Here is a 13684-nt window from a genome sequence, read left to right on the forward strand (position 1 = left end):
TTTTGAAACACATGATATATCTGTGATCAATAATTTGACGGAAAAAATCTTCAAATACAAAAGATGTCAAAAATAAGTCAATTAAATAACAACTCATATGTTGTTATTGTGAAGGAGACAAATTGATGTAATATTTATAAAATTCCAACAAATATAAACGACGATTTTGATACAAATAAGGTCGGAAATTAATAATATAACTAATATAGCCTTTGTATGAGGTCAATACAGGATATATCGACCCAAAGAAGTATATCGACCTCGGACTTCGTCCTCAGTCAATATACTTCTTTCAGGTCAATATATCCTTGTATCGACCTCATACAAAGGCTATATTTGTATAATATCACCCTTGTGGACACTCTAAAACCAATATGCTTCAAAGGATTTTAGCCATATTTGGTATATTGTTCCTCCTTGTAATGATCTGACATTTTTTGCGTTCAAGGCCAAAGGTCAAGGTCATGCAGATGGACTTGTTTTTTCTTCTTGAAATAGCACAATACACAGGAAATTGGTTGCTTAATTTTTTACCTGCAGGTTCAAAAGACAATATTAAAGGTATTCATGTTACTATAGTTTATGTATCAAATATGCATATTCAATTTACCATTTTCTTCATGTGTCATATACAAATATAGTGTCCATATTTGTCCCCAATATGTTACATACGATGGGATGCCACGCTCAGCATTGCCTTGTTTGAACTGTAAAATGTGTGGACTAGTCTGAATAATCACCAATAATTATGCCCATGTTTATTGATATATTTTAAAGGTATTAAGATAATGGATTCGTTGATCCCTTTTATTCAAATAGAGCTCTTTCCAGGAGAAAATCATAATAATATAGACAAAAGGCATGATGTGGAGAAAGCAACAAATGCGGCAAAATATGACATATAAAAAACAAATTGATTATGGTGTAAACATTCGTGTGACAACAACTTAGACGATACATTAAAAAAACCCAGAATAATGAAGAAAAAGTTGGTTTCCCTACATACGTGTACCTGCATTGTTGGTATACGAGGCGCGTTTAGGATTTTCATTATGTTACTTGATATGAAAAATTGACAAAAACTAATATTTGACTTGTAAAAGTAAATCCTGACCCTGTAATAGCTGCTCTTCTTGTTCCATTTGAATCAATAGAAACAACGCTATCGCCTTTCTTGATCTCATAGAATCATATGATATGAGCTCCATGTTTTGTCAAAGTCTTTCTTAACTATAGTATTAGACTGACCAAGGCAAATCGCGCATGGCACTTTAAATGTATTTTAGCGCGAAAATTAACTTACATTTAGCTGGATTTATTGCCGTCGTAGTTCCATCTTGTCGCCTTCGTACTTTAATTCGATGGCAACACGACGGGATCACGAGGTCTTCACGTAGTCGTGTTGCCATCGTAAGACCTTCGGGTAGCTTCGTGATTCATTCGTGTAGACATCGTAATGTCAAAACTGCCCGATGGAAACGATGGAAACACGAATGCAATACGATGTTCAAAGATGCATTCCCGGTGACATTACGATGGTGAGGATGGTGATACGAACTCAATACGATCCCTCATCATCGGACGCACTTTCAGGGATTTTTTAACATGTTAAAAAACTAAGAACCCTTCCCGAAGTTGTCCCCGAAGGTTATAACAATTCGCCGATGGTTCTACGATGGTTAAAGATGGCACTACGAATAGCCCGATCTGGATACGATCAGTCCCGATTTTGAAAATGTCCATAACCGTGTTGCCATCGGCGAGGACAATACGTCATTTTTTGCTGCATTTTATCAAAATTTTAAAAAAATCCTCTATTTACAGTTAGAATCATATTCAAAACAGTGTGGTCCTGGCCATTGATTGACGACCTAAATTATCCCATTGACTGGGACAGATTAGGTGAACGTTTGTCGGTAACAATCACTGCTCACTATGTACTTGTTAAAGACACTGAATCTGTGGGGTCACCAAAGGTTCTCAACACCTAAAAAAAGCAATTCGAAAAACGAATCCGGAATAATACGATGTGTTAATTTATATCAATAATATAAATCAAAACAAAAAGGTTACTCCTGAATAATTTTTCGAATCATTTTATTATTAAAGGCGTTAAGAACCTTTGTTGACCCAACAGTTTAAATTCTAGAATAAGTAAGAAGTGAGCAATGGTCGTTACAGACAAACGTTCACCTAATCTGTCCCAGTCAATGGGATAATTTAGGTCGTCAATCAATGGCCAGGACCACACTGTTTGGAATATGATTCTATATAAAATTTGGCTCCCTGCAAAATGAAACAAATTGCTGTTTTGAAAAATAGGGATCCATGAACTCGTTTTCAAATCAAATCAGTTTGAGTTATAAAAATCAGTCGAAAAATGCATCTTTTCCCGATATGTCACAGTTTGACGTCGCGAAAAAGAGAGTAACTCATTTGGATTAAACCAATTTTTAATAAGGCTCTCTACGTACAATGTTAACAATAATTAATCTCCAGTATAACACCCATGTATTTAAACAATAGACGTATATATAAAGTAATATAACAACAACAACAAAACACCTATGGTATACATTGTGGCTTAATTTATAAATTTAACACTTTTAAAAATGAAATATATACCAATATTTAAGTCATATATAGATAGCTACCAATCCGACTCGCTTTAATGAAACACCTGACAGTGCACAGTTAGAATATCGGCCTTATGAACCACCTGGGTAATTTGAGAAATTTCTTCTGACGTATGTACAATACTGTAAATAAAATTACTTCCACGACATCCGATAGTTATGAGTGAATTTCGTTATGTAACCAGGAGTTATTTGCACCTATTTAAATTCCTATTTAATTTCCGGATTCATGAATTGTTGTTTTATAGCAAAACATTGTAAAGGTAAAAAAAGTGATTTGTGGAGATTCTTATTATACTGCTAATATTGAAGTTCATTATAAGTCCACAGTGTTTGTATATAATATTAAACAATAAAAGTTACAATTTAATTTCAACTCATAAGAAAGTTCTTATGAGATATTTCACAGATTAGATTATAATACCACTAAGGTAATTATTGTTATTTTCTACGTTTGCAGTTTTAATTTCTTCTCGTTATACAATGTCTGATTCGTCTTAATGGAAATTGGTTGTCACCCCACGATACCATATCCGTCAAGTACGCCGCTAATCAAAATATGCATGAAAAGGCATTTGATCAATTTGTTGTGAATAAATAATAAAAAGGTAGTTCAGGATATTATTTCTCAAATTCTGTCAATATTTGCAATGTTCGGAAACATTTTATTAGCAATTAACACAGTAGGAAATACATTTCTATTGTGCTATATATATTGATATCCAAATCTTATAACTGTGGAGAAGGAATATTCGATCTTTCACGAATGAGTGGCATTGATTGAAACAAGAAAAACGACTTTGAAAATTTCACTTTTCATGCAAATGAGACTATGTTTAATTGTTTTGTCGATTCTAAAGGGAAACAATTGGTTCATGAGAATGGCGGGAAGTCTTACAAACTAGTACTGTTGTTCGTATTCAGCTATCAACATATGTTAATTGCGTCGATATGGCATTCTAACAAAAAGTTCAAGTTGACAGATTAATCTATTGTTTTTAGTATATGACAAATTTACCAGAAATATAGTGAATAATTATACATCAGCAAGAGAGCAAACTTGAAGGCGTTTGTTTTGTAAAATCGTGTTCTGATTGGTTTAAAAAGTACGGAGACGATCCTAATAACCTTCTAAATTCAAACGAGGTATTCAACAACACAAATAAATTCGTGGCCTATATCACGAAGAAAGGTCATTCATCAGACGAAAGGTCATTCATCAGACGAGCTTTGTCGTGATTAAATTGCAGATATTCACACCAGATTATATGATAAAAACATTAAATAAGACTTGAAAGAAGATTTTATATTATCACCTAGTATAAACTACAAGAAAATAATTTTGATTTTAATATAGTATTTTGAGGCTTCTGTTTTTGACTCGAGCGTACCCGATGTAGATGATTCAAGAGATACGTATAAAAAAAAGAGGGACGAAAGAAACCACAGGGACGGTCAAACTCATAAATGTAAAATAAACTGACAACGCCATGACACACATGACACAACATAGAAAACTAAAGAATACGCAACAAGAACCCTATATATGTATATGTATGCATCGTTGTGCCTCCTTTGCTGTCCTCTAGTAAACACAGTTAATTTTAAAAGTGATTCCAAAAAAATACTGTATTAGTTGTTAGTGGCTTTGAACTAGCTGTCAGATAACTGCGAATACTCTCAGATCTGTTTATTGTGTCTTTTTGTGTCGGGATGTATAAGTACCCGGCCACGTCCGTCTGATGAATTAAGCCTTTTTCAACTGATTTGTATAGTTCGTTGTACTGTTATAACACTGTCTCAGGTTAAGAGAGGGTTGGGATCTCGCTAACAGGTTTAACCCCGCCACATTATTTATGTATGTGATTGTCAAAAGTCAGGAGCCTGTAATTCAGTGGTTGTCGTTTGTTTATGTGTTACATGTTTGTTTTTCGTTCATTTTTCACATAAATAAGGCCGTTAGTTTTCTCGTTTGAATTGTTTTACATTGTCTTATCGGGGCATTTTATAGATGACTATGCGGTATGGGCTTTGCTTATTGTTGAAGGTCGTACGGTGACCAATAGTTGTTAATATCTGTGTCATTTTAATCTTTTGTGGAGAATTGTCTCATTGGCAATCATACCACATCTTCTTTTTTTTATACTGCCATTGTTTTCTATGTCACTTACAATATATATGAAGGCAACAGTAGCATACCGCTGTTCAAAAGTCATAAATCGATAAGGAGAAAACAAATATGAGTTATGAACTTAAACCGAGGGAAACACATCAACTATAAGAGGAAAACAACGAAATAATTGACACACTGATGTGCTGCAACAAAAAAACAAACGACAATGCAACACTCACACAAACGAATACAGCCAGTTTTATTTCTTACCGAAAATGCAGGTGATCTGAACCTGAAAAGTTTAACTTATGATGATATTATACAAATATAGCCTTTGTATGATGTCGATACAAGGATATATATTGACCTGAAAGAAGTATATTGACTGAGGACGAAGTCCGAGGTCGATATACTTCTTTGGGTCGATATATCCTGTATTGACCAAATACAAAGGCTATATTTGTTATATTATTAATTTCAGACCATTATGCTTATTTGTATCAAAAGCGTCATTTGATTTTGTTTGAATTTTATACATCATATTGTCTCCTTGACAATAACAACATATTAGTTGTTATTTAATTATTGTGTTTGTTTGTTTGACATCTAAGGTATTTGAAGATTTTCTTCGTCAAATAATCGATCACAGATATCATTTGTTTCAAAACGTTTAATGCTCTTCAACTTTGTATTTGTTTGGCTTTTTAACCATTTCGATCTGAGCGTCACTGATGAGTCTTATGCAGACGAAACGCGCGTCTGGCGTATAAAATTATAATCCTTTTTTTTTTTATAATGAATTTTCTTTATTGTAACAAATAGACTAGCACAACATGTATGAACAAAGGTGTACAGAATGGCATTTTAACACAAAAGAAGTATTATATAATAAAACAACAATTGAATATATATGGTGGTGCAATAGTAGCTTGAAAATAAATAAATATCTTATTACATTGAAGTCTTACTTGTTCTTGCGATATGCATAAGTGGTGTTTCAATCAAATTTTAACATTTATTATTTATTCTATGATAGGGGCCCAGGGACTCCAGTATTTGTTATATTCCTCTACAGAGAGGTTTTTAAATGAAATGTATTTTTCTAAATTCAAGTGTTCCTTTAAATAGTTTTTTAAAGCATTTAAATTTGGCAAAACTTCTTGTAGTTTTGTTCGGTAGATGTAGTATTTTGAAAAAAGAATAATCTTATTTTTAACAAAATTCAATTTAACATTTTCTAAGATACCAAATAAAATAATCATAATATTCAAAGGCAGTTCAATATTTGTCATTTCAAAAATCCAAATGTTTAGTGCATGCCAGAGACTGGCGACCATCGGACAGCTCCAAAATAAATGTTCTATGGTCTCTGGTCCTTCTTTACAAAACGTACAGATGTTGTTACTATTTATTTTCATCTTGTAAAGTAGTGAATTAGTTCCCAAAATTCTATGGATAATTCTATATTGGAACCAGCTAAGCTTAGTGCTTTTACTATATTTTGTACACGAAGTGTGTATTTTTTTCCAGTTAATACCAGTCATATTAAGATGGTTCTCCCATTTTTCCTTTGCAGCAAATGTAATATATTTTTCATTTAATATGTTGTACATGTCTTTTGAACCTTTTTTTGATTCAAAAAAGATACTTATGTTAAAAGGTATTATTGCATGATTTTTTCTCTCGTTTACTTCAATATTTATCGTGTTTAACCACTCATTAAGCGAGTGTGCTATTCCATAATAATGTAAAATATTTGGCCTAAATTGATATAATTGTTGGAAATTTTGAAATGACATAACTTTGCCCTGGTCATCTAACAAATCTTGCACTGTCCAAATTCCCGCATTTGCCCAGTTTTTATAGTAGACTCTTGAACCACCAATTTTAAAGTTTTCTACCTCCCATAAAGAATAAGATAGAATTTCATCAATACATCTTGGTTTTCTAATTTGATTAAGGGTTTTCCAAGCATCAAAAACTTCTTGCCAAAATTTATTTGATGACCTTTTAATAGGCCCAATATAACTTATTTCAATAAAATTTATTGCTCCACAATAGAGACTAATCTCACCCACTTTGAATTCGAATTATACAAACGTCTCACCCATGTAAGTTTTAGTCCCTGTATAATAAATGCTTTTAAATTTAGCATTTTTAAACCACCCTTATAATAATCTTGACATAAAAGATCTCGCTTGACCTTATCTGGTTTATTATCCCAGATAAAAGCATATATACTTTATTTGTTAAATCAAGTAACATATTCTCATCTGGACTAGGGATAGATAGAAACAGATGGTTTAATTTAGCTATGACCAAAGTTTTTAAAATTATAATCCTGGTACTTTTGATAACTATTAACGATATCGTGAAATTCATTACATGACGTCACAAAGTAAATCGGTTTTTAGATATTCTAAAAATAACCGTGCACTATGCTCTGTGCAATATGCTTTTTGCTATCCGCCGTTTTCTCTCTACCTTCGAAACATAGTTTAACATGTGACTATCCCTAAACGAATCAAATTTGTTAAAATATACGAATTAATAATATTATATATTAATGATTATTGGTATAAAAAATAAAAGATGACTTTTGATCCGGAAGTGAGCCTTTTGTTAATGCAAAACTGTAATCATTTACTTTCAAAGAAGTAAATCATAATAGTTTGCTTTCGGTTTGAATTTAAAAAAGGTCATTTGAAGAAATCTGTTAAACAGTTTGGTCTGTTAAATCTATTTATCGTCTGTGGGCCCCATACCGGTGAACACCTGGATAAAAATAACATTTAAATCGATTTCGGTTTATATACGACACCTGATGCGTGCGAATGAATAACCATTTATAATAATAGTGTGTTGTTACTGTACATCGGTTATACGAGAAAACTACACATTTTGTCATTTCCTAATCACGATACATTTTAGTTTATTTAATTACACAAACTCTTCCTATATTTTACATCCAACTTCTACATATAAAACATAGTTTTATTTCAATAGTTAAGTCTACATAGGACTCATCAGTGACGCTCAGATCAAAATAGTTCAAAAAGCCAAATAAATACAAAGTTGAAGAGCATTGAGAACCCAAAATTCCAAAAAGTTGTGCCAAATACGGCTAAGGTAATCTACTCCTGGGGTAAGAAAATCCTTAGTTTTTCGAAAAAATCAAAGTTTTGTAAACAGAAAATTTATAAATATGACCATATAAAAATTGAGGTCTTTTTAATTTACGACAGTTATTAAAATAGTTCTTGATTATATGTTGAACAATAAAAATCAGGAATCTTTTGTTAAACCATCCAAAGCACCAAATCCCTTTCTGCCCTGCCAATAAACAGTTATATCACGATCAGATTGAAAAACACAGCACCAGTTCTTAAATAATTTGCAATTCATGCATAAAACAACATTGTGAAACATTGAATGCCATAACCTTGTGTCATTATCTCGTTTGGCCAACATTGACCTCACTTATTGAGTTCGATGTCATAACAACTTTTTGTCAATCGCAATTATCACGTAGGGATAAAGTGATTTGCATATGATTAATAAGTTTGACATACGGGATATTACTCGTAAACAAGTCTTTCCCTACTTTTGTGACGATCACAAATGTAAGCCTTATTTTAAAGAAAGATGTGCATCAAACATCCGATATATTAATACTAAAGAAAATATTTCTTATATTCCAAAAAAGAAAGTGTCAATTTTTTTTCAATTTCACAGCATGAACTTGTTAATAATACTTTGTTTTACCATTCAATCCAATAGTTATACTTCTACTAATAACATTAATTATTACATAGGTTTCAATGAATTACATTGATTCCCCGTGAGATAAAAACCAATAATTTCACATGTGAAATAAACGTTGTTATTTCACTCCTCTGACGTTATACAACATAAGCGTTGTCAAGACGTCGATAATATCGGATCAAAACAAATTGTGAATGCGTAGGAAAAGATATAGTTTCTTACATTTTCTACTTTAATTTCTTTAAAAATGCCATTTGCCAATGTAATAAGAAGAATAACTTACCAAAAAATTCAAATATAGAAAAATATTCAACTCGTGACCGAACAACACTGATAATTAACTCATGCGCTGCACGCATTCGTGAATTAATGTGTTGTGCGGTCACTCGTTGAATATTTTTCTCTATTCGAATTCTTCGACTAGTTATTCTTTAATTAAAAGTATAATAATTAAAAAAAATTAAATTAAAAAAAAAAATAGAAGAGAGAAAGAAATAGGAGGACAATGATTAAAAGGGGAAAATAACAATGACAGCAACTAACACAATAGATGTTTTTTATATAGAAATGTAAGATGATGTAGGTATCAATAATTGCAATCAAACATATGAATATATAGCACCCATAGGATGTACAAAACGCCCTCTCAGATTCAGTTTCATGCAATATAAAATATAAAGCTATCTAAGATATGGAGGATGGTTGCTGTCAATTAAACGGTTGACGCTTTCGTTCATTGAAAAAACGTTATGTTTGTTTTATATCTTTAACTGTTAATATACCATTATGGAATTGTGTTTTATGTTTCTTTGAAATTTCAACCAAAGACAAAGAACATGATCTTTTCTCACTGTACTGGATATCTAAATATCATATGTGGTAAGACAGTATGTTACATTGCTAGATCTTCTAAGTGTTTACTTAACCTCTTTCCAAAAGCAGACTAACCCTGTCTTCATTATTCAACTGTATATGAAAATAAAAATAAAATGTTCACATAAAAATACTGGTACTAATATGACTGCTTATGCCCAATTAAATTATAAGTCTACAATTAAGACTGAGGTAGCCGTGTCAGTTTTTATTTTACTATCTGGTTTTTGAGTATATATTAATGAACCCAATCAGAAGAGATTGGATTTAAAAGGAAAGGAACATCATCGATAAACATATGAATGAGAAATTACATTTTCTGGCTCTTTGATCTTCTTGGTTTTTTAAACAATTGTACAAGTTAACTCATATAAAAGTAGGAAGAGGTCGACAAGGAGAACCGCACAATTCGCTTCTATAGAAATAAAAACACAAATCTGAAATCCCGATAGTCAGTTAGGAGCAATTACAGTTATATCCCTTTACATGCAAGATTTTATTTTTTATTTTTTAATTTTTTATTTTTTTTTGGTTGTGCAAATATTTTAATATTCAGAGGCTAAATGTATATGACCAAAAGTAACATAAAATACAATATAAAAATACTAGTATTCATTCAAATATGACATGCTTTTATTTGCGTTGTAAAAAACACCGTGATAACATTCTCTATATACATGATATATCTATACTCCGAGATATACATAATTTTTATTTTTTATTTTAAAAGATTTAATTTGATAATGAAGAGGTACTCTTTTTATTTCTATGTAACATACCCCTTAAATGTGTATCACCTTTTTTATGGATTAAATTCTACAGTACTGAATTACAGTAAATCCATATATTTAATACATGTACTATCCAATAGATCGATTGTTTTAACACTATTTCAGAAAATATTATTCTATATTGATATGGCTTTATAAGTAGAAGTTTACTTGATATAAAATGTTTGCCTGTTAGTCTGTTACATTTATCACAGCGATGTTGTTGTCTTGTTTTGATAATACGCCTTTTGTAAACTTTATTTGTATTATTGTTTGCAGAAAATGCGATCTCGATATATATTTGGTGATTTAACTTCCTTTATAAACCAGTGGCAACACTTTTTTTTTAAAGATGTTTAAATCATTTAAATCCATCCATATAAACGATCTAAATTAAGGTTAAACAAGAATGTGGCCCCAGTACATGAATGCCCCACTTGCACTGTATTTTTCTATATTCTGTTGACCGTGAAATTGGAATAAAAACTCTAATTTGGCATTACTATTAGAGAGACCATATCTTAAGAAACATGTGTACTAAGTTTCAAGTTGATTGGACTTCAACTTCATAAAAAAAAACCTTGACCAAAACTGTAACTTGGGGTGGGACAGACGAACGGACGTACGGACGAATGAATGGACGCACAGACCAGAAAACATAATGCCTCTCTAATATTGTTGGGCATACAAACTGAGAAATTAGCATGGAGTGATTCAGATATAGAGATATTATATCAGAATGATTATTTTCTATGACTGTTTCCGGTTCTTGGTAGCAATAAACTAATATGGAGAAGGAAGCACATGTTAATTGCATTCTCCTAATTTTTGAAGATGTCGATCAATTTTGTGACATTGATTATGTCAAATAAGAAAAAAGCAAAAAAAGATTCAACATGTATCGCTTGACATCTTATCCATCAAAACAGTCGGTTTAAATGACATTATCAGAATGAATTGAAAATGGGAAACACACAACGAAAATCCTATGGGAATTGAGATTTAGCGAGGAGAAAATAACTGTAATGACATATCAAAAACAGCAACTCTTTGGAAGATTTCTTCACGTTATTTGCAAAGCAGATCAGATGGTCTTTTATGATTATTCGTCAATTTTGTATTTATGTGCACGACTTTGAATTATTTTATTTTATTCTATATATTTTTAAACCCATATTTCAGTCAGCACTTGCATCTTATATGTCCCAGTAAACTTGAAATTCATGATATTACTTATACAAGAAGGACTGCTTCTTACCTTGATAATTTTTTTCAATATTGACAAAGATGGACGACTTCACACTTTTAATAAACAAAGATAATAGGACTTCAAAGTATGTTCTGACATCGAATGTTCTCAAAAGAACACATAAGGCTTATATACAAACATCGAGTGCATAATTTTTGTTTCGAATATAAAATATTAATGAATGGATTAATCAATGATTTTCATAATAATGTATCGTCCATATTTTATTTTCAATATGTTCCAGTCGATATACTCTTTAAACAACCCGTCTAAACCAAGTCAGGAATATGGTGGTTGTTATCAAATAGTTTGTTTCTACGTTTGTTGGTGTTTCGCTTTTGTCGCATTTCAGTTTTCCTCTTATATATGATGTGTCTCTTTCGGTTTTAGTTTGTTACCCAGAATTGTTTTCTTTCACGATTTATGACTTTTGAACACCGGTATACTACTGTTGCTTTCACTTCAGAAAATAATAGGATGTTTGCTGGTAGAGGCAATACCTAACATCTATTATTAAAAATACTAATCGAACGAAACTGATGAGTTGGATATATATAGACAAAAAGCGTGTCAGGCAAACACAATTGAAATCCGTGATTAGTTTTATGTAATATTGGATTTCATGTAGCCGTATATGTCTTTAAGAAAGATTTCCTGTAGTTAATTTTATTATAAGTTTGACTATCATGAAATTCCACAGATTTGAACAATAAAAAGTAAATCACAAAAATGATGAACTCCGAGGAATAGTGCTAAATACCCTAGACTTACTACGCGACATTGCAACCTGTTGTTCTGCACGTTACCATATTTGAACAAATGTGTAAAATATTGGCCATACAACAGGGGATACCATTAGACAGTTATGTGTTCGGTATACGTTTAATGAACGCGGAAACGTGTGGACGATTCTCGCTTTTTTTTTATAAACGCCCTCTTATATAACAATAGTCATTATCCACATGTAAGATCATTATCCTCATTAACGACTCATAGTTGATGAAAAGAGACTTATTTAAAAGCAAAATACCCTTAACAGGTGCGTGGTAACGGCTAATCACTTCATTATCTGTTTAAGTGTGTAATACTATGTAATGTATTACGCCATTGTCTGTATTTGGCATTTTTCTTTTAATACATTGGAACAAAATCATGTGTATTACCCACACAGCTATCACTATACAACTGCATTATCTTTTGTTTTATCCTTACGAGCTTGTGTGCTCAAATAAGATTACACGAACTTCAAAACCGATAAAATTTTAAATACTTGAATGGAAATGATTACAGGCAAATCAGCACAAACAAAATACAAAACACTTCAAGATATTGACAACAACAGCTAGTTGACACAAATGCAACACAACAACAGGTATTAACTTTCCTTTCTTCATTAAAAGGTAGAGATGGATATCGTGTATCTAGGTTTCATCCTAGGTTTTCAAACATTAAGCTTTGATTATTTTTGGTGAAGGAAAGCCCTTCAGACGCATTAAATTTTCTTAAATTCCTTATTTTAGATTATGTGAAGTCAAGCAGCTCTTCAACGGTTTCTGTTCTTATACATACTTGGCTTTCAAATATTAATTTGAAAATTACTGATGCCGCTATATCCAGAAAACCGCTTCGGACATCCCAGAAGTTAATAAGGTGTTGATTTTATTTTTTTATAAAATAAATACATCATTAACTGTTAGAAATCAATAACTCAATTAATGCATATTTATATCTAAACTGTTTTATTTCTCATTGTACATTAAATTTCAAAAGATATTGTATTAGTTTCTCAATTGGTGTTTTTCTATAATATTTAAAAATTGCAAATCATATTTAACGTCCAAGAACTATTCTATCATTACAATTATGACAAATGAAAGATATGATTTATTAATTTGCTCATTAACACGAGTATATTACTATAAACGCGCGTCTGACGGAAATACAGAATTTCAATCCTGGTATCGATGACGAGTTTATTCATAATAATAAGAGTTTGATCGAATATTCAAGTCATACAGCAGACAATTACGGACGTGATTCGCACCAAACAGGTGTCAACTATTATCGTCATTTTAGCATGTTTAGTAGGTGTGCGCTTTGTAAATAATTCAGAAACTTCTGAATAAATTCTCTACAAAAAGAAAAGGTTCGTAATTAGTACCTTGTTAATTCAACTCTGATATAGAGATGTACAAATGTATTACAGGCTTTAATTACTGTCTGGCATATATCTGATGGTATTGACCTTTTGTATGGTTCACCATTTGCTTTAAAAATT

This window comes from Mytilus trossulus, chromosome 4 (assembly GCF_036588685.1).
Source record: "Mytilus trossulus isolate FHL-02 chromosome 4, PNRI_Mtr1.1.1.hap1, whole genome shotgun sequence".
Lineage (NCBI taxonomy): Eukaryota > Metazoa > Mollusca > Bivalvia > Mytilida > Mytilidae > Mytilus > Mytilus trossulus.